General features: G+C 40.0%; 1 non-coding gene across 1 annotated transcript; it reads left to right on the forward strand.

Annotated features, from left to right (window-relative positions):
- Positions 1 to 4,220: 4,220 nt before the first annotated feature.
- On the forward strand, positions 4,221 to 4,364 carry LOC120100408 (small nucleolar RNA SNORA48). The gene has a single exon (XR_005500168.1). It is a non-coding gene; the product is annotated as a small nucleolar RNA SNORA48 (small nucleolar RNA).
- The last annotated feature ends 19,518 nt before the right edge of the window (positions 4,365 to 23,882 follow it).

A 23,882-nucleotide genomic window follows, 5' to 3' on the forward strand; every position in this document is an offset into this window, starting at 1 on the left:
TTTTGTTCTAGTTTCACCGTTGACGTTGTTGGCTTACCGCGTAGCCGCCTGTGTCAGTATGGCTGCCAGTTTTAAACACTCACTTAATTAATTTAGTCAAGAGATTTACAAGAAGAAAAATGAAAGAGAACTAAGCCAAGCGCTTAACTTTGACTCAAAATGAATTACCTGATCTCTTTTCAGAGAAAAGCTCTTTAAGCTTCACAGATGCATTGGCAGGGTCTCCCCCACCCCCAGCCAGCCCCCCCCCCCCCACCGACAGCACACAGTTCAATGTGTGTTTCTTTTCATGTAACTTTTAATAACTGCTCTTTGTTTAGTCTGAACTTAGGAAGTTTGGGAGAGGCTCTTTTATTAGCCTGTTGTGGAAGCTGCTAATACAGTGGTAGACTTGTGTGTGTGTGTGTGTGTGTGTGTGTGTGTGTGTGTGTGTGTGTGTGTTTATGTGAGTATTGTGTGCCTGTGTCTGTGACTATATATGTATGTGTGTGTCAGAGTCTCTCTCTCTCTCTCTCTCTCTCTCTCTCTCTCTCTCTCTCTCTCTCTCTCTCTCTCTCTCCCTCTGTGCACAGACATACATATACACCTGGAAGAAGAGGACTATAGTCTTTCCTCAGGGGTATCTACTTTCTTTTTTTCTGACACAGCACCTCTCACTGACCTTGAACTCACCAAGTAGGCAAGACTGGCTGGTGCGCTTCTCAGATTCATCCTCTCTAATTCTCCATTGCAGAGATTATAATTCCTTGCCACCAGCATCAGATATTTAAAAAAAACAGTTCTGGGGATTGCAGTCAGACTACTGTACTTTCAAGGCAAGCATTCTGTGACCGGGCTATCCTGCTAGCCCCATCACTGATAGATAATTACATTACAAAGAGTTGAAGGATGATAGGGAAGTTTGGATTTGCTTCTTTGAGATGCAAATAAAGCATTCTGAAAAGGGTCCATTCAGACCTCCTGTAGGGGCCAGGTCTGGAAGCTGTACCCTCTAGGTGTATTCTGACATGCAAACATCTCACTCTAGAAACTTCATAATGTGCAAGTCACTAGGCTTCCTTTACACAATCTGATGTGCAGTTATTGACCGGTAAACCAGGTCATCATGGAACTGACTGGATCACTTTCTCCATTCATTCCTCTCTGCTTCCCCGAGCTCTGTCTGAAGTATCCAGACAACTTACATCCTTACTGGCCATTCAGAATATCCTGTCTCTATCTAGACTCAAAATTAAAGCTCATATTCCACTGTGTTAGCCACTCTCCAGAGTCCTGCTGTTTCAAGTCCAGTTTGGACAGACTGCTGATGGAGAGGACAGGAGAGAGGCATCTCCAAGGACCTTCCAGTGTGCAGGATTCTAACAAGCCCATAACAGTCCTCATAGGACACATTTTGGTAACATCATTTTCGGTGCTGAACAAGCACTCTCTCTATGGTACAAAAAGGTAATTGACTGGATCACCAAACGTTTTTTAAGATAGTTTCCAATTTGGTTTTCTTCTGATTTGGGTTTCTTCAAAGTAATCTTTCCAATTTACACCAATCAGAATGGCTACGATCAAAAGCTCAATCATCAGCATATGCTGGTAAAACTGTGGAGAAAGGGGAAGACTCCCCTTACAAGTGAGGGATGTTATTAAAGGGTTGTAGCTTTCGGAAGGTTGGGAACCACTTGTCTAGGGCCTTATAAAGTGTCCAACTTATTTATTCTCTATAGATCATACCTCCTTTCCCTACGGATGTGGCTAATGCACCCGTTCCTTTAGGACACACCATGCTTGATTCTCAGTCTGAAATCTATGAATCTCTTCTCGACTTCTTTCACATATTTCCATCTAGAGTTTATTTTGAAGGAAATTATTGATTGTTCAACCTCTCTCCCACTGGATTGTGAGTTTCTTGAGATTCGTGTGACCATTGATAATTTAAGGGCTTGCCTGTATGTGCAGAGCTCGTTCTAAATGAACAAACTAGACACTAATACTGAAAAGTAAACAGAAGAGTGCAGTGTGAAGCATAAGAGCTCACATTGCAGCTGAAAAGACGGCTTAGCAGTTAAGTGAACTTGCTGCTCTCGCACAGAACCTGGGTTCAGTTACAGCAATGACAAAATGACTTGCAATTATCTGTAACTTCAGTTCCAGGGGATCAAGTACCCTCTTGTGGCATACACAGGCATCAAACATACATATGATGCACATGCAAACATGCAAGCCATGGCTCATAAAATTAGAAAAAAAATCTTAAAAAATTAAATGTAAAGTAATCTTGAAGAATATTTTAGGGTAATATATGTAATATATATTAAATTATATATATATAAAGTTTATATATTTTTACAATCCAGATTTTATCCTCCTCCTGGTCCACACTCTAACTATTGGACTTCTCATATCTCCTTCTTCCCAACCTGTCTCCATGAGGATGTTCCCACTCTCCACACCCCTATCCTACCAGAACTCCCAAATCCCTGGGGTCTCCAGCCCTTTGAGGGTTAGGTACATCTTCTCTGATTGAGTCCAGACCTCTGACCAGTCCTCTGCTGTACATGTATTGGGGGCCTTATACCAGGTGGTGTATGTTTCCTGGTGGGTGGTCTAGTGTCTGAGAGATCTCAGGGTTCCAGAATGTACCAGAGACCTGGGAGGTGAGGGATCTTACCCTACAGTGGAGAGAGAGAACTTGTAGAGCTCACCTTCAGCAGAAAGCCAGGGCATTAAGTGAGGGATGGGATTACTATCCCACAGTCAAAACTCTGACCCATAATTGTTGCTGTTTGAAAGAACTGTGGGGACAGAAATGGAGAAGAGCCTGAGGAAAAGAAGGTCCAGCCACTGGCCAAAAGTGGGATCTAGAGCAAGGGGTGACCCCAAGACTTGACACCATTACTGAGGTTATAGAGTGCTCACGAAAAGGGGTCTGTCATGACTGCCCTTTGAGAGACCCAACTGGCAGCTGATTCAGACACAGATATTAACCCAACCAACGCACAGAAGCTGCTGTCCCTGTGGTTGAATTAGGGAAAAGCTGGAAGAAGCTGAGGAGGAGGGGGACCCTGTAGGAGGACCAGCAGTCTCAACTAACCTGAACCTGGAGAATGTTCTTAAGACATTTTTACTTATCTCCTTTACTATTTGAGATTATAATAAAATTACATCATTACTGCTTCCTTTTTCTTCTTCTTCAAAACTCACCCAAATACACTGCCTTGCTTGAAATTCAAGGATTCTATTTATGATTAATTGTTGTGACATTCATATATGTAGATGTATATACATTCCTATTCCTAAATAACAACCTACCAAGTCTGTATAATGTTATGTGTAAATATGTTATGTGTATAATATATGTATATATGTATGTTATGTGTATATATGTTTTTAGGAATAATCACTTGGCGTTGGAAATCTATTAGTGTACTAGTCCCCGAAGAAGATTATTTCTCCTGCTTCCAGCTTTCTGTATTTCTTGTGAGATTGAGGTCTTCTGGGATTTCCCCAGTCCATTTTGTCTTGTCTATTGTTGTTTCCATTCAACCCATACTTAGGATTTTGTTAATTTGTGAATACTGCGTGCCCATTACGTTTGGCCTTGAATGGTAATTCCAGAGAGGTTAAGTCATATCCAGTACATTAACAATTCAAAAGGAGCTCAGAGATTAATAAAGGAAGGTGATCAGGGTATGCATTACAAACACAGAAGCTTAGGGGAGAACACAGACCAACAGGACAGAGGCTGAGGCTGTTCTCAGCTTTAACATTGAGAATGTCTGCTGAATGTGAAGCTGATTTTATTCTTGCAACCTTCTCAGTGAAATTTCATATGAATGAAGTTGTCTTCTGTCCCCATATACAGGGATAAATGATAATGATCTTTCAGTCATTCCATAAATATTTCCTTTTCCTTTCCTTCACTTTGGAAAACTATCTTGGGTATCTCTATTTCATGATTTTAGACCCCATCTTTTCTATAGAATATCAAAAATAGATGTTAATCCATGAGGGTTTTAGTTTAGCCTATAAAGAAAAAAATATTTTGATGAATGCTAGAGTTTGGCTGTGGGCTATTTCCACAATGTCATGGGCTAGAAGCTCAGTCCTCAGTGTCACAAAGTTGAACTGGTTGAATCTTAGTGCTTAGATTTTAGAGGCTGCACTTTAGCAGGGATTGCAGTACATTCTATAAAACCAGGTAATTTCCATCAAAACTAAACCACTCTCTCTCCAGGCAATGGGCAAAGCCACACCTTGACTGGGATGTTGTTCTTATCTCAGTCAGGAGCAGAGCAGATGGCAGTCCTTTGTTCATCCTAGTTTGATGTCTGACTTGAGGGCCAAGGCTATCTTATGCCTGGGACTCATAAAAATCAAATTAAATCAAATGCAGGCATCCCTTTGTGGGATGAGGAAGACAGAGACATGCAGATGGTGGCCATGCTACCCACAGATTTGCCTTTCAGCACAGGACACAAGTGGGCTGTGGACACTTGCTTGGCTCCACTCCACACTGAATGAATGGAGGATTACACCCCGGGGCCTGCCAGCCCCCGTGGCTAGCCTGCAGTTCAAGCCACCACAATCCATGAGTATCTGCTAGTTGGATGGGAAAGAAAGGTAAGTGGAAACAGGTAGAGCGTTCCGAAGAGCCATGGGACTGGAGTCTTGAGGGTGCAGAGAAGCCTATTGTGAGTGGTGAGTCCCACCACTGGGGACCATGTGGTTATCCAACGGATGGGAATAACAGGTCCCACCCCACACTGGTTGTGGCATTCTAGACAGCCAGTCCTATCTCTCAACAGTAGTACTCTGGAGACTGAGACCTGTGCCCAAGCAGCACAGGGGAGCTGGCCCTGGTAGTGGGGCTGGGTATGAGTTTGTCTCCAGGAAGTAAGTGTGGGAGAGCTGACCCTTCCACTTGTCTGCTGTGGGGTGGCATTTGTCACAGAGATGATCTTCTCCCTTTCCTTGCTAGATTTGTCAATTGAAGAAATCTGCTCAGAGGGTCATGAACTTGGAAGAGTTAGCTCTCCTCCTCACCAGCTGCAGCATTTGGGAGAGCAAACCGTGAACCTGGACAGCACACCAGAGTTAATATACATCTGCTAAGAGAGGTGTGATGCAGGGATGATGCCTCCCCCACTCCAACCCTGCTTGCCCCTTGCCACCTGTGTCACCTGGAAGAGTGGGGCCTTCACTTCACCTGGGTGGTTCAGTGGTGCTGGTTCTGGTGGAGGGAGAGCAGGGAAGCCAGCACCGAGGTCAGAGCAAGGCCACCACTTGTCTGCCTTGAGGTGGCAAGGGTGCAAGGATGATACCCTCCCACACAGCCCTCCCCTACTGTTGGGAGAACTGGCCCTGAGGTCATGAGAAAGGGTGAGTTGTCTCTGCCTTCACCAGCTACAGCACTTGGGAGAGCAGACCTTCTACCTTCTCCGGGCTGCACACTAGAACTGGGCCTGCCACTCACCTGGCAAGAGGTGATATAATGCCGTTTCCCTTACTCCATCCCTTTGCCACTTGCATTAGCTGGGAGAGCTTGCCATGGGTTCATGAGATTAGGAGAGCTATCCCTGTCCATTTACTGGCCATAGAACTTTAGAGAGCAGGCCCTGCATATCACCGGGGCAGTATAGTGCAGCTGTCCCTGAAGCTGAAGGCATGGGTGAGTCATCCCATAGGGTGTGAGAGCAGGATACCAGACCTGCCCACTCACAGCCTGCAGGTCTTGAGAAAGTGGGCTCTGCACCTTAAATGGGCATCACAGAAGAGCTGGCTCTGGAGGTGTGGGGTAAGTGTGGATGAGTAGCCCAGACTTGATCCTGCCTTCGGACTTGGGAGGCCTTGCCAGAGCAGTGCTGGAGAGCTCAACCTGGTGGGGCAAATAAGCAAGAGCCTGGACACTGAGAAGCTCTATTATCACCCAGATCCAGATCGAGGGCTCTGAATTGTCCCACCCCAAATCTATATAATTTTTGAATGGATGGGCCACATGAGAGAGCCAATACTGCTTTCCCAAAGCTCCAGGATCTCCATGACAAAGGGCATCAATAGCATCACTGGGAGGCAACCTGATGAGATCCAATATTGATGATGTCACAGAAACCAGAGATCATGAACCAGACCAGTGACTCACTACAATGAACATCTGCAAGTGAAGATGCTTGGACAGAGGGCAATACTCTGGGACACACTGTGACACACTACAGCTTCCACAGTGACATGTTTTCTGTATGTTTTGTTGTTGTTGTTGGTGGTGGTGGTGTGTGTGTATGTGTGTGTGTGTGTGTGTGTGTGTGTGTGTGTGTGTGTTATTTGGGGGAGATTACAAAGACAAAGGGTAACTATGAAAGGACGGGGTGATGGGGAGATCTGGGCTGCACTATGTGAATTAATAAAAAGTTTTAAAAAGAGGGAGCTATCATAAGCAGGAACTCAAGGCTCTCTTCCCCATTCCTTTGTATATTTTCTGACTTACCTACCTCTTTTGCAAGCAGTGGCTTTCTCTGTCAGGTAGAGGTGCATGTCTGTGGGCCTTCTCCATGTTCATAGCACAAGGAATACCCTGTCCCTTTTCGGAAAGTACTCAGACTACATGTTTCGATTTAGCACAATAAAATGGACTAAGTCAACTGTAAAGTTGAGATGGAATCTTAAAATGAAGTGAAGAGCTGAAATCAATATGGTAAATGAGAGTAGAACTCAGCCATCTCTTGGATTCACTTTGAGACAGAGTCTTAGGTCGGGAAGACTGAAGTAGGCATGCACCATGGGGACATGAATTTGCAGGTAAACTCACACATCAGGTGGGACTGCTTTGCACTTCCTAAATCCATGGCTATGCCATCTCTAGCAGTCAGTGTCTTTGACTGTAAACTGATTCAATGTTCACATTCTTCCTGGTAGGCCTCTCCAATTCTACATAATCTTTGTTTCTCTGCTCTAATCTCAGATGTGTTTACATAGTACCCAAGATAATCTAAGTATAGATCTTGCATGTTTCGGTGGCACCGACTGTGAAGTCTAACCTTACTGCTATGTTTAAGTGGAATAAAGTGGTTTGAACTTCTTATTGGCAAAATAAAGACTGTCGGTAAACTCAGAAGCAGCAGCAAGCAACTGGGATCTCAACTCCCTTCAGCAAATGCTCTTTGAAACTCTGCCATGTTTAAAGGCCAGCAGGTTTGTAGGGAGAGGACTTCCAGTCAATCATCTATCTGTTGATATTATTTCTTATGCAGACTTTCATATCTTAAGTCCATTCTATCGTCCTTCTGTGTATCTAGGTCAGAAGTCCAGACACCATTCCAGAGCTCTTCCCAAGCTGCCCCACTCATCAGTCATGTCTGACAGTTTGAGGTCTTTAGTGGCTCCACCGTTCACATGCACTCATCCCTGAAACTTCAGCGAGGTCATGGAGCTGCTCTCTGAAACCTCCTTTTTCATCTTCCAAATGTGTACTTCCCATTCTGTTTAGGCTAGCCTTTTAGCTAAAACATAAATAAAATTAATGGCAAGTTTTAACAGTTGCCTGTAATACAAATTTTTGGAGCCTTGGATTTTGGTCACAGAAAGCTAGGTATTATTATTTTTTTTAACCTTCTGGTGTTATGTGTCTGTCTTCCACATCTTGTCTTTGGAAACCAGAACTTCTCAAAATTCTATCCTGTGTGTGGATTTCAGTGTTTGTCCTCTGGTACTTACAGTGCTTTGTACAGTCTCAATTTCCCAAGCCCCAAGCTTCCTGACAGGCGTAGCTCACCCCGAGACTGTCTTAGAGCCCCTTCTCTGTTTACATGTGCTCCCAGAACACCCAAGCATAAGAATAATGCAGATTTGTCTGTTGCAGTAAGAATTGTATTTTATCTGCTTCCTATTGGACGTGCCGTCACCTGTATATTCCCTGTGACCACTTATGGAGCATTACGAGAAGAATCATTTATTTCAGGAGCATTCAGGTCCTTGTTTATTAGTTTATTTATAATTCTTTGTTTTTTTTCTATTATTTTGCCATGCCTTGATTCTGTCTAGCCTATATAGTGTAATAGGTTTCATAGGGCACTGTACTTTGTTTTAAATCATTACATTTCCTGGCTGCTCTTCCTCATGCATCACATTTATTAATTAGTTATCATCACTAATTATTATTATATGTATATGGTGTGTGTGTGTGTTTGTGTGCGGTGTGTGTGTGTGTGTGTGTGTGTGTGTGTGTGTGTGTGTGTTTCTACAGCACAGCACGCCTGTGGAAGTCAGAGAACAGTTTTAGGGAGCTTATTCTCACCTTCCCCTTCTGTCATAAGTTTTGGAGATTGAGCTCAAGACATTGAGCTTGGGTAACTAGAGTTTTGCCTGCCAAGCCATCTTACCAGCCTTCCTTAAATTTTGTATTTGTTTTGGATTTGATTTCTGTGGAGCTTGGAATTCACTGAAGACTTCATATGTGCTATAAAAACATTCTAACTCTGAGCTGCATCTTCTGCCTTCATTTGGTTCTCGGGTGTCTCATCATGGATCCTTCAAATTTAATTATGGACACAAGATGAAGCCATGTTAAAAAGAAATCAGCCTTAGATATTTTTCTCTGGAGGAAGATTTGGGAAAGATGATCAACTTCTCTAATTCATAGATTTATAAAAAGAGTGGTTGAACATCTGAGGACTCTTTCACCCCTTTACCCATAGACAATCATCTTTAATAATCATTAAGACCAACATTAGATTCTTTTTAAATTTTTTATTAGATATATTTTTTATTTACATTTCAAATCCCTTCCCAGTTTCTTGTCCAAAAGCCCCCATTCCCTCCCTTCCCCTCCCCGATACGAGTATTCCCCTTATACATTGCCCTTATTGCCCCCCCCCATATTCCCCGGCACTGGGGATCCAACCTTGGCAGGACCAAGGGCATTCCCTTCCCCTGGTGCCCCAACAAGTCTATCCTCTGCTACATATGCAGTTGGAGCCCTGGGTCAGTCCATGCATAGTCTTTTGGTAGAGGTTTAGTCCCTGGAAGCTCTGGTTGGTTGGCATTGTTGTTTTTATCAGGTTGCAAGCTCCTTCAATTCTTTCAACACTTCCACTAATTCCCCCTAATGGGGTCCTATTCTCAGTTCGGTGGTTTACTGCTAGCATTTACCTCTGTATTGGACATGCTCTGGATGTGTCTCTCAGGAGAGATCTATATCCAGTCCCTTTCCACATGCATTTTCTAGCTTTACCAATCTTATCTAGTTTTGGTGGCTGAATATATATGGGCCACATGTGGATCAGGCTCTGAATGGCCATTCCTTGTGTTGCTGCTCTAAACTTTGCTTCCATATCCCCTCCTATGGATATTTTCCCCTTTTAAGAAGGAGTGGGAGCATCTGCATTTTGGTCATCCTTCTTCTTGAACTTCCTGTGGTCTGTGGATTGCATCTTGGGTAATTCGAGCTTTTTGGCTAATATCCATTTATCAATGAATGCATACCAAGTGTGTTCTTCTGCGATTGAATAACCTCATTCAAGATAATATTTTCTAGTTCATTCCATTTGCCTATGAATTTCATGAAGTCATTGTTTTTGATAGCTGAGTAGTACTCCATTGTGTAGATGTACCACATTTTTTAATCCATTCCTCTGTTGAAGAGCATCTGGGTTCTTTCCAGCTTCTGGCTAATATAAATAAGGCTGCTATGAACATAGTGGAGCATGTGTCTTTGTTGTATGTTGGAGCATGTTTTGGGTATATGCCCAAGAGAGGTATAGCTGGGTCCTCAGGTAGTGGAATGTCCAATTTTCTCAGGAACCTCCAGACTTATTTCCAGAGTGCTTGTACCAGTTTGCAATCCCATCGAAAATGGAGGAGTGTTCCTCTTTCTCCATATCCTCGCCATCATCTGCTATCACCTGAGTTTTTTTTTTAACTCAAAGAACATCCTTTTATGCTGGGACCATATGGAAACACCTTTTGGCTTTAACTATATAAATCTGGCAGAAAGCTTCTCATTTCACTGTATTGGTCAGGATCTAGCAGACCCTCTCAGGACATAGCTGTATCAGGCTCCCGTAAGCAAGCACTTCTTAGCAACAGAAATAGTGTCTGGGTTTAGTGTCAGCAGATGGGATGGATTCCTGGACAGGCAGTCTCTGGATGGCCTTTCTGTCAGTCTCTGCTCCTATATTTCCTTACTTGTCACCTGAGTTTTTTATCTTAGCCATTCTGACTGATGTGAGGTAGAATCTCAGGATTGTTTTGATTTTCATTTTCTGATGACTAAGGATGTTGAACATTTCCTTAGGTGCTTCTCAGTCATTCGATATTCCTCAGCTCTGAATGTTTTGTTAACTCTTCACCACATTTTAATAGGGTTATTTGGCTCTCTGGAGTCTAACTTCTTGAGTTCTTTGTATAGTTTGGATGTTAGCCCTCTTTCAGATGTAGGATTGGTAAAGATCTTTTCCCAATCTGTTGGTTGACGTTTTGTCCTAATGACAGTGACTTTTGCTTTACAAAAGCTTTGCAGTTTTATGAGGTTCCATTTGTCGATCCTTGATCTTAGAGCACCCAGGAGTGCAGATATCCTGAAGCCGCAGACAGACTGCCACCTCTGCATACCGCAGTCCACATCCCTGGTCCAAGGTGAAACTGCACAGTGCCTCTGGGATATAGGACAGACAGCCTCTGTGTACCCATGGTTCTGGAAACAGATTGTTTTTAAAAGCCTACAGTAGCAAGGACAAAAAGGAGGGAGAAACAGATAGAGATGAAAAGGATCAATACGACCTCTCCTCTCAGGCTGAAGAGTGTCTATACACAAGGCTATCTTATGTTTTTGTACATTTCAGTAACGTGAGCATGTTGTTTAAAATAATCATTTTGAAATTTGAAATATTGTCACATAGAAAAACAGAAAAAGTTAAAAAATCAATATTTATTAAATGGAGAAATGACTAAGCCTTACTTTAATGGTGAAGACAGAGTATCACAGAGATCAGAAATGATGGTAAGATGGTGTCTCACTCAGAAAGAAAAACAATGAATTTACAGAAGGAACTATGCATGTGTTCCTGAAGTTTGGATTGAACACTTAACTGTTCAAAAGATGCAGAGTTTTCTAAGATATATTATGTATAACAGGCTGACAATAATTCACTCATGTGAAAAGGAAATCAGAAAACACCATCACTGCACAAATTTTATAAATGTGGCTTTTTCTAATTCTAACACATACCAAATTTAGGGTTAAATTTGTAAGCATGTTTTCTGATAATCATGTATTTGGGATTGTACTTTTGGATAAAGAAAAATATGATGAAACAAACCTGGAAAGTCTTCAGGGTCTAGTGAGGTCTGGCCAGATCACATTTGTCACCATGAGTGAAATGCTGTAAACACAGCACAGTCATTGTACTCGAGAGCTATCCTCAAGCTTTCTGAGCCTCTTTGATGTCAGGCAGCCAAATCACAACCATGGACAGGATGAAAGGGGACAGTGTCACACGGAGAAACCAAGTCCTCTCTCTGCCCTCTGCGTAGCAATCCCAGGAATCCAGTCCCTTTCCTGAGTCCATACAACAGTATCATGCATCAACAGGACATCAGAGAATCCTTTGACCCATTCTGCTAGAGTGATGACAGACAGTGAAGAATATGTTGGTTTTCTACAGTTACCTGTTCTGTGTGAAAGTGAGTTTCTATATTGGGAGTGGAGTGTATGTGTATAATGCAAGGATACATGGTCTAATTAAGATTTATTTTTTTAGAGATACAACTAAAAGAAAAATAGAAGTAAATATTTACTACAGTTGAATAAAGTGGAAGGTCTCTCTTGAAAGTGAAACAAGTAGTTGGGTTAATTAATATATTGTGGAAGAAGAGGATCCTCAAACAGAAATAAACTTGAATTATTTTGAGATGATGAAGTTAGAAGAGAGAGTATATAAAATTGTCCTAAATAATCAGTTAAAGAATTTACTCCTTAGATCATAAGATGTTAGATTTAAGAAACAACAGGACTTAGACACTGACTTCTTTGAAAAGGAGATAGATGCATGCCCTGTACTATCCCATCTGATAGGAGTGAATATAGAAAATCCAAATATATTAGGGAAGAAGAGTGCCCAGATGCAAATAAACTTGAAAACTTTCTGGGGTATTCAATATAGATTATATTCAGGGTATAAATTTCATCTAATATATCCTGCATTTCCTGGGAGACAAAATTAAGCAGAAAACAACATCCACTATTACAGCTTAGGAAAGTAACTGATGTTTAGTTTTTCATTTTCCCATTTCATGTTTAAGATGCTTGCAAGTCAGCACTCTGACCCCACAAGAAGCAAAAAACTGGACAGATAGAAACAACAACATCTATTCTTGGAGCTACTAGGAAAAATAATTTTACAAAGCAAACTACTGCCTCTTATCACAAAGAAAAAGCAAGGTGAACAGAAGGAACAGGAATTCAGCAGTGGGATTTGCCAAACAAAGACGCATGGCATAGGAAAACCAGAAATGTAACTTCTGAACTGCTAGAGGCAGAGTGGACAGACCTGTGAGGCAGAACTTCAGGGAGATCCAGTGAATGTCACCAGGACAGCCTCAGCAAGTTCTTCACAACAGTAGAGGCCACTCCCACTGAACGCCAGTGTGACTGGTTTGGGAAGTTTTCTGAGGGAAGAAATATCAAAGATTAGAATAAGATCTGCATAAAGAAACATAAAGAAAGATACAACATTGCAAAAGATACAAGTAAGAGTAAAATCAGAACTTTCAATCTTTCCTCTTCTTCATTTATGTAACAGATAAAAACTATGAAACAGTGATAGGCAAAAGCATTTAATTATGTGCAGATATGTATGTATGTGCATCCAAATTAGGGAAATGAGTCAAGAGCAATGATTAAGAGATAAAAGACAATAATTACGATTTTTGTCATTAGAAACTACATCAACTGTCTGTGTCACAGTATTGCACTGCTTCAAGTAGGAGTTGAATGGGCTGTAAACGCTCATTACTGATGCTATACTAACTGTAATGGAAAAGAATAGAACTGTAACTGAGTTATCAAAAAAAGTTAGAAAAAGAAGCCACATAAAATGTTTAATTTAAAGTATATAAATGAAGGGTAGGGAAAAACAGGAGCAAAGGGACGGATATGTTGTAAAGAGTAGCAAACACTGTAGATGTTGATCTGTCTTAGTGTTAACCTTGAAAGCTGGTGACCTAAATGTATCCATTAAAACAGAGACATTGTCAAAGTGAATACAAATATATAAATATACATATATATATGTATATATATACAAATATATGTATATATATATATATCAACTATTTATTGTGTACAAAAGATCTGCTCCAGATGCTTCAGAGGTTAAGACCGTTAAAGTTTCTTACCCATAATAGAGGAATAAGTTTTTGTTTTTTTTGCAGGGAACACTGAACCACTTGGTTATCTAATACCAAATGGTCATCTCCAAAAACATACATATGAACAACATTATTCTGACTGAGCACGTTGTATTTGAATATATATGAATATATTTGAATGCAGTAACAATCATTGAAAAATAGAACAAGAATTTGAAGAGGGTAATGAGGGATCTATGGAAGAGTTTGGAGAAAGGAATTGGAAGGAAAATGATGTAATACTATAATCTCAAAAATTATTAATAAAAATGGGTGGTGAAATATAATGTGATACCCAAGTTTAAAAAGAGTATATAAAAACATCCATGCTGAACAAAAAATTTAAGGCAAAGGTGTCTATAAAATAAAAATCTTTACACCATGTTAAATGCATATATACTTTCATAATATATAGTAACCATTATTATCTATGTAACTAATAACAAGACATCAATATGTATAAGGCAGAAATTAAAGGAAAGTTTGAATATTATAGTTGTAGATGTGGACACTACTTAGCCATAATAAAGCCGTATGGACAGAGTAAAACAGTCTACTTTTTGTAATTGATATGGAGTTTACTTCATCTGACAACAGCAAATACATTCTTCTCTACCTGCATGGAACATTTACTAAGATAGATTACACTTTAGACCATAGACCATATCTTTAAAAAAAAACAAAACAAAACTGAAAGTGTATAAATCATGTAAGGTTTTCTTTCTGACTACAATAGAATTAAGCATGAAATAAATAACAAATAACCATGCAAGTGAAAAAGTCTGGACATTAAATGTCATTCAAAACAACACATTAATCAGAGAAGCAATATGAAGAGGAATGTAAAGCAATCTTACTTAATAAAAATGAAAACAAAACCTATAAACTATTGGGAGGTAGAGCTCTCTGGTATCATTGGTAAAACTGCTAGATGCTGCTGCTGTCTTAGAGTGTAATTTGACAGCTTATTCTGTGGGAAGCACACTCTTGCTGTAGAAGACACCAGCGACATTCTTCCTTCTTTACCTCAGGAGTTCAAGGTGTCGTTCACACAAAACATGCGCAGCAGCACTTGTAGTCCTTCAGTGTAGCTGTGACTACAGCGGGTAAATGCAAAGACACAAAAACATTACACTCGAGTTAGGAAGCTCAATGAAAGAGAAATATCAGATATTCTTGCTAATGTATGGATCCTAGGATGCAATCTTTAGAATTGCCGGTTTAACTTAGAGTACCTGTAAAACCCAGGAAACCAGGAAAGGGCTGTTGGTAATGATGGGGGAGAAAAATGAAAAGGAGTGGGGTAGACTGGACAAAACCGGTGATCTGAAGGGAAAATAAGAATAATAAGAATTGAGACTTAAGTGAAAAGTTGGTGCGATGGTATAACAGAGGGGAGGCTGAGAAGGATAGCTACCACTAAGGATGCTTGGAAAAGCCATATGAAAATGTATAAGCTACAGGTTTATACACATACACACATGGGGATAGGGAAAGGGTACATACATGCAGTGAGAGGGGGTAGGTAGGGAGAGGGGGGGAGTGACTCCCATATGCACACAGAGAAGATTCATATAAGAGGAGACTCTAACTGAAGTCATCTTACAAATAGGATGATTCTCTCCCCCAAAACCATAGATTGCCAGATAGATATCTCAGTTCTAGGTGTGAGATATGCAGCCTTGAGTTGTAGGTTAAGAGTATTTCAACCCCCACCCCTATACAGTCTCACCTCATTGTCTTTGCTTACCCATCCTACTGGGTAGTAAGGCCTTACTGTTGAGGATACTATCCACTTTGGTCATAAGATAAAATCAATTCATGTTGGTGCTACCAGGATCCTTTGCTAGTTAGCTGTTGTTGTACTGAAAATGTTGTTCAGGTAACTGGGAGAGAAACTCATGAACAGTTTTACAGTTGCGAACACTGGGAGCTATAATAATGACTGGGATGGGAGGAGATGCCTATTGGAGCATGAATGTTATGAAAACTTTTATTTTGATATTGCAGGCCTGCTGAACACCAGGTAAAGCTGGCCAAGAATAATCAGTGGTTGGTTATCTTATAGGCCTATTACAATTATTCTCCTATGTGGATATAGTATTGAACTGCCTTCTATCTTCATATGTCTATAAACATAAATTAATGACACTCTAAGATCGCATCATAGAAAGTCTGCTTGTTTGTCTGTGTCTACCCGCCTCTCTGTCAATTTGTGTCTGTCTGCCTATATTCTCTCTCTCTCTCTCTCTCTCTCTCTCTCTCTCTCTCTCTCTCTCTCTCTCCCTGTGTGTGTGTGTGTGTGTGTGTGTGTGTGTGTGTGTGTGTACAATGGCTAATACAGAAAGACAACTGGTCAAAATGCAAAGAATAAGTGAATTTTGAGTGCTGAGCCACAAATGGAACACATGTCATCCTTGATACCCACAAAACTCAGTGACCATCACAGAAAAAGGTGTGGAATGTTGAAAAGAAAGACTTGGGCAGGTGAGTGTCTTCTAAACATAATAGGACTACTGCACTCCTTAGCAAGCAGCTGATATGATTGCCTGCACAAGATCAATGTTCCAACATGGAAAGAAGGGGTCACCACCCCTAACTGAGACGCTGCTGGCAATTGATAATGACATTGTAGAGCATATCTTTTAAATTTTTGCTGATTAGGTTGATTTAAAAGTTGCTGATTATCTTTTCCATAGGAAGGTCTATACATACCATTAGCCTGACCTAAGCATTGCACAATGTTTACATGTACTGAAATTCACATACCCTCGAATTAATTTTTGTGTCACTTGGAAGTAAATTTGATACAAAACTTTATCTGTGCCTCTAAAATAGATGTCAAATTTCAGGGGTAATACAATGTGTCTATATTCCCCATATTTTGGTCTGGTTCTATCAGCCACCAAAATGTCCCAAAGTCTTAACCACCAAACACCTGATGCTGTTGCTTATGGGTTTCCTATGTGAGATCTTGCTTCTATGTGATGTCTTATGTAAATATAACTTTTATTTGCTTGGCTTAATTATTGTCTCAGAGGTTTACTGCTGGTTAAACTCACTTTTTTAAACCTCTTTCTGAATGCTTGCTGGCTGGTTCAACTCAGGCGTTCTGGCCCCACCTCCTTTCTAAGCTGACTGATTCAATCTGGCTTCTCTCAGCCCACTGAATTGCTCTGTTTGAACTGAAATTAATAATTATAATCTTCTGATTCCTTCTTAGTCACTGGCTCATTCTGTTTTCACCTGCATCTAGCTTGTTGTCTCTGAAACCTGTCTCTGCAAAACTTTTCCTGTAAAAACTGCCTATGAACTCCTTGAACTGAACTGCCATGAACGCCGCTCTAATGCACTGGCTCTCAACTCACTGACTAGATGGAACTACCTGATGAGAATTTAGAGGTCTACAAGCCTCTTTCTCCTGAGTGCTGGCATTAAAGATGTGTACCACTACGGCTGGACCTAGGCGTTTTTCTTTTTAAAAGAAATAAATGTATTTCAAGATGTAGGCACTCTGACCGGTGGTGGCCCCATCCCTCAACTGGGGTCTAACATCTGGATATGGTCTCTACAGGTTCTCTCTCCCCTTTGTTGGGCATTTCAGCTAATGTCATCCCCAGTGAGTCCTGTGAATCTCTTGCTTTTCTGGCATCTTGAACCTTCTAATGGCCTCCTCCAGTTCCTCATCCCTCATTGCTACACACCTCTGTTCAATTTCCTGGCCCTCTGTACATCTTGACCATCTCCTACCACACCTAATCCTGCCCTCTTTTATTCCTCTACCCTTTCTCTCTTTCTCCCAAGTATCTCCCATCCTTAACCTTCGATGACTATTTTTCTCCCCTTCTAAGTAGGACTGAGGCACCCACACTTTGTTTTTCTTTGCCTTCATGTGGTCTGTAAGTTGCATCATGGGTATTCTAAGCTTTTACCCTAATATCCACTTATCAGTGAGTACATACCATGTGTGTGTCCTTTTGTGCCTGGGTTATCGCACTCAGGATGGTATTTTCTAGTTCCATCCCTTTGGCTGTGAATTTCATGAAATTGTTGTTTTTAATGGCTCAGTATTATTCTCCATTGTGTAGATGTACCACACTGTCTGTATCCATTCCTCTATTGAGGGACATCTGGGTTATTTCCAGCCTCTGGTTATTATAAATAAGACTGCTATGAACATAGTGGAAATGGACCTAAGCTTTTCTTTACCTGAAACTTGCTCTATACCAAGATAGTCTTAAAAAAAAAAGAGGTGTGCTTGCCTCTGTTTCCTGGTATTAATGTTGTTTCTATATTCTTACCAGATCACATATATCTAGGAGGTCTTTGAATGTGATCCCTTGCCAGATCAGCCATGTTACTGAGTTAAAATTCCTCCACAATCTTATAAAGATGTTAATGTGACTTCTATCCTTCCTACCACTGCTCATTCTGGAGTATTCTTCATTCCCCGTGTGTCCAATATCTGCTCAATATATTCTCTAAGTCTTTTTTGGTGAATTCCAATCCTTCTCAAAAGTGTCACTCTACATCATGGAAACGATTAGCACATAATGTTTCCTGACAAAAGTAAGACTTATCTTTAGAAACTGAAGAGGAGGGACCAAGTCACCTAGTTCTGCTGTGCTTTCTGAAGACTTGGCATGTGACAGGTGAATGCCAAACCATTAGGACACATTTAAAGCTTTGTGTGTGCAGTGGGTGTGGCGGTGGGACTCAAGGTCTGCCACTTAAGTCACAGCAACTATTGAGCAACAAGTGAAGTGTAACTTGAAAGGGATAAGTGCTGAATTATGGTACCTTTCTGAGCAAGCTTAGGTGGCACGGTGTTAGGGCCAGCAATCCTTAACAGTGTATAATTTTTTAATAAGCCATAGAGACACGTATATGCAGTTTAGCCCTGCAGGTTGTCTGCACTTTTTGTTCTGTACGTATGTGTATTTTCCTCCTTAGGAACTCCGGAGGACAGAATTTACCACTGATTTGCAAATATTACTGGAGTTTCTGTCTCGATGCGGCATTACAGCAACCTTCACGCTGGCAAGACACTTCTCACATACAGCGTGCGTTTTCATCAGAAAAGGTCCATCTTCTTAGATCCTAGAACACAGCGAAGCTTCTCGCGGCGCCTCGGCAACGAACACCTGGGAGACATAGCTTCTCCACCTAGCAGCAATGGCTGGGTTTCCGCCTTAGGCTAATTCTGCGCTTGCTATTATTTCAACCCAAGGCAGGGCTGCAAGGCTGGGGTACCCTTCACAAGTCTCTACTTGTCATTTTAATATGTTGAAGTCTGTATAGATCATTGCAGTAAATAAACTTCAGTAATGAATCTGTATCCATTTAACATAAAATTATGCCATTAATGCAAAATTAAATGTCTAGCCCAGGATCTTAATGGAGCTTATTACCCCCCAAATGCAAAATCCCCTTTCAATTAAAATCGCTTGCAGCAGTAATTTTAGGAATAATTGCACCAACCCACATACATTTCTCCCTTATCAACTTGAACATGTCTCTCATCTTGGCTCTGTAGGAAATCCTTGTGTTGGCAGGATATTAGTGAAGCGTGTTGTAGTTAACACTAATTAATTCATGTTGGTTTCTTCACAATGTAATGAAACAAAATTAAACCTGTACTTTGTTCATTTGCTTCATATTTTCCAAATGAGACACCTAATGGAGACTTTGTAAAGGGCAATGTCAGCTCTGCACAGTTAGTCTCTTTGAGATTCTCATCATTTTCCAAAGGGAAAACTCTTGAATATGAAGCCAGTAATAATGGTTATTACATACCTAAAGGAAGAAATGCCTGCCGCTAAGTGGCTGAAGGTTTATTTTTTTTCAAAGCAAATTTATGGTTAAGAATGTGTAACCGGCAGTTTCTCCTCATGAGTTGACAGTGAACGAATGACATTTGAGATGTGTCTATAACACAAACCCGGATCTACAATGCCAAGGTAATTTCCAAATGCAACTGTTATCTACAGAAAGAATATTCTTTTCCTTCCATTGTGAGAACCTACAGAATTAATTGCTGATTTGTAAATTATGATGGCTGAATTTCCTGAGCTTGGGCTGAAGTTGTAATTTTTCATGTTTTTGATGATCTCTTTTTTCATTTCTATTTGGATAAAGAAGAGCTCCCTTAACCAACCATTGTCTCAATTACAATTTCAAGGTCAACATTTCAGGTCTTGAAAAATGCAGACAAAAGACAAAGAAGATCTTTGGGATTTATCTCTTGTGAACCACGTAAAATGGGAGAAGGGAATCTAAATCTAGACCTCTGCAGGAGCAGAGCAGAGCAGACCTTCCATGGCTGAGGCATCGCTCACATCTCTACTTTATCTCAGTGAGAGCCCTCATGAGTTGTTAAACAACCCTGTTTGTTTGCACTAGTTAATGCAATACACACAGGTATTATACTGTGTTGTTTGGTGTTATAATGTGAGGTTTGGGAAATGCCAAGGAAAATGTTTGTATATGTTCAATAATAGAATAGTAGATGCAGAAGTAAAGACAATAGCTATAGAGGAAAACATACTCATGTGATTATTTGTACTTTTCTATCTTTTCCTTTTCTCTTTCCTCTCAATTTTTCTATCTCCTTCTCCAACTCTCTGTACACACACACACACACACACACACACACACACACAGAGTATATAGTATGTTTTCTCAAATTCTCAGAATTTTTCAAAAGCAACAATAGCTTTATTATATCTAGTAAGACAGATTTCTAATTAGCTTGTGAGAAAAGTCTTATAAATCTATACTTTCATATAAGAAATAACTTCTTTGGAGCATTTCACTACATTTCTGTCTGTTCTTTTCATAAAATACTAACCAAAACCAACCTTGTATAGAAACGGATATTTGATTTTCTTCATGTCCAGATCACAGTCCATTATTGAGGGAATACAAGGCAGTGAGGAACTCAATCAGGTCAGGAACCTGGAACCCTGGAGGCAGGACCTGAAACTGAGACCCTTAAGCAATGCTGATTGGTTGCTTGCTGGCTTGCCCACTATGTTCACAATGAGCTATCTTTCTTATATATTCCACAACCACCAACACAAGGACATACAGTTGACTGGAATTTTCACAGCAATGGTGAATCAAGAAATTGTATCCAAACATGCCTACAGTCAAATCTAATAGAAGCATAATATTTTCTATACAGGTTTGTGATGGTTTGTATATGCTTGGCCCAAGGGTTGGCACTATTGCAAAGTGTGGCCTTGTTGGAGTAGGTGTGCCACTGTGGGTTGGGCTTAAGACCCTCACCCTAGCTGCCTGGAAGTCAGTCTTCAACTGGTAGTCTTTGAATGAAGAAGTAGAACTCTCAAGTCTGCCTGCAACATACATGTCTGCCTAGAAGTTGCCCTGCTCCCACCTTGATGATAATGGACTGAACCTCTGAACCTGTAAGCCAGCACCAATTAAATGTTGTCCTCAATATAAGACTTGCCCTGGTCATAGTGCCTATTCCCAGCAGTAAAATCCTAACTAAGACAAGGTTCTATTTCCAGATGACTGGTTTGTGTCAATCTGACAAAAATCTTCTAGTGCAGGTGCCACAGAATACACAGCACACCTGACACAGCCCTTCCTTTTTAATTGAATAAAAGATTTGGTTATACTACCTTTGAGTCACTTCGTTATATAGGTGTATCAGTTTCTAGGGGCTGAGGAGGATCAGAACTAGTTTCCAGTTGTTGCTCTCCACTGAATGCCATTAAGTATCCAGTGCTAAGTTCCACAGATGTCAGCAGTAGACAAGAGCTGACCCATATGTGCCAATGTCAATAGACCGATCAAGGAATCTAAGAGCTCAAAGTTTAATGCAGTGAAAAATCAAAAGAGAGTATTAATAAAAATGAAGACCATGATCAAATGTTAGAAGTTGATTATTGGGTCCAGTGTAGTTGCTTGAGTACAGAAAAGCAGGATATCAAGATTGCAGTAGTCAAGGCAACAGCTGAATAGTGTTGGCATGCACAGACAGCCCTGCTCTTTTTCTAAAGTACATTGCCATTGTAGTCAACTGATGATTTTAGAGTACAATCTGTCCAGGATTTTCACTTAACCATCAAAGTGCAATCAATGTTTCCTGGTCCATTAGGTAGCTGGTTTATCTTTGGATTCTGATGTCATGTATTATTAACTATTTCCCTGCCATTATGTTAGTATTTCACAATCTGTATAAATTTTTCTTTCCCAAAATGTGAGGCTACCCAGGGGACTCTGATTCTCATAGGAATAGATAACTATTGGAAAAATACTTCCTATTAGCAAAGAAGAGATTTATATTCTAGTAAGTGTTGGTAAGATAATTATCCAATAATAAAATGCTCTTAATTATTGAGAAATGTCTCATGACACAGACCTTGTTAGGAGAGTCATTCTGTCTGTTACTGGCTATATAACTCTTACCATGACTGTTATTCACTTAAAACTCTTTCTAAAAAGTAGAATTGAAAAAGAATAAATATTTGCTTGATATAGTTGGTTTTAAAATTAGAAAAGATAATATTTTTTAAAATACTTGGCACATTTGCCACATGTAATAAATATAAATAAATTTTCCCACTATCTTTATCTCATGCCATCAGATGGCAAATTGCTAAGCAAGAATAATTCAGAACTGAATGGTTTCTAGGTGAAACTGGTCTGCCTGATCAGTAAGGGATTAATGTGCTCAACTTCCAGCACATGGAATTTTAGAATCTGCAAAAATAAGCATAGAACATTGTATATAACTCATCATCATCAAAAAGCCTGCTAACTCATCAAAAGATAACACGAGAAAGCCTGCATGAAATGTCAATGTTTATATATAAATCTAGTCAGGTTTAAAAGTAACATTAAAAAATTCCACACAACATCATTTTCATTCATAATTTGACAAAATTCCTGTTTAGAATCTGAAGATTTAGGCAGCCCTACAAAATTTGGGTGTGATGAAGGAACACATTTCAGGGGTAATTTACTAACACATGTCAAAAACCTTACAAAAATTTATATGTTTAACATTTTGGTCTCTCATAAAAAATTATTGTGAAGAATCTAAGGATTGTCCCTCATTCACATATGATGAGGCCAAGCTAAGCTCTAATTTTTATTTACAATAATTTTGAGACAATTAACAGAAGGGTGCTGAGTCAATAAATATTGACATAAAATATTTCATTGCCAGAAAAATATTTATAGAGGTTATTTTTATCTCTAAAACATTACAATGTAGTATATAAAATGATAGGATTACTTAAAAATAAAATGCATATAACATCACAAGTTTGTTTTCTATAATTAAAATATATAAAACTTTTGCAGTGTCATAGTAATTTCTAAATTTCTTTTAGCAATATGTTTAGTCAAATGCTTAATTTTAATATATAGAGCAAGGAAACCACTGAACTGAGAACAGGACCCCCATTGAAGGAATCAGAGAAAGGATTGGAAGAGCTTGAAGGGGCTCGAGACCCCATATGAACAACAATGCCAAGCAACCAGAGCTTCCAGGGACTAAGCCACTACCAAAAGACTATACATGGACTGACCCTGGACTCTGACCTCATAGGTAGCAATGAATAGCCTAGTAAGAGCACCAGTGGAAGGGGAAGCCCTTGGTCCTGCTAAGATTGAAACCCCAGTGAACGTGATTGTTGGGGGCAGGGCGGTAATGGGGGGAGGATGGGGAGGGGAACACCCATAAAGAAGGGGAGGGGGAGAGGTTAGGGGGATGTTGGCCTGGAAACCGGGAAAGGGAATAACATTTGAAATGTAAATAAGAAATACTCAAGTTAATAAAAAAAAGAATAAAAAAAGAATAAAAAATATATAGAGCAAGGTTTTTGTACTCCATTAAAGTTGTATCCAGTAAAAATAGAAATAACTGGCTAATCTTGCAAGAAGAGAACATTTTATTTTAACTGAAAATCCCATGGTACTGACCTTGTTCAATGCTTGTTCTATTTGAAATGTTTCTCTGGTACATGTTAAGACTTTTAAGGATTTGATGGTTCCAATACCTGTAGGTTTACTGGTCTTTCCCCATAGGGTGAGAACCAGTCTACATTTGGAAAGACCAGAGACTTGGTTTACCTTATACTGAAAAGGTATCTAGGGTCAGCTTCTCATTATCAATTTACTATTGCTAATGAATTCTTAGGGATTTTCCTTGTTCATGTGAAATCACAGCAAAGCTTAGCTCAAAGGTTCATGAACACAACTACATAGTGTTCATGAGTAGCCTTCCTTAATGACTTGAGTCAGCCCAACACCATTCTCAATTTACCTGTAAGTGTTACAATAAGCTTTTCCAAAATTAACAGAACAAGTCTCTCTATTTTTGTTTATTTCCTCATCTTTTATCTTACAGGGTATTTTCCCCAGGAAATTACTCTTCATTTGTATCATAGGATGGCTCCATCTTGGTAGGATAGCAAAGTGAAATTTGATTTATATTAAATTACTCGTCCACC

Source organism: Rattus norvegicus, chromosome 1, assembly GCF_036323735.1.
Source record: "Rattus norvegicus strain BN/NHsdMcwi chromosome 1, GRCr8, whole genome shotgun sequence".
Taxonomy (NCBI): domain Eukaryota; kingdom Metazoa; phylum Chordata; class Mammalia; order Rodentia; family Muridae; genus Rattus; species Rattus norvegicus.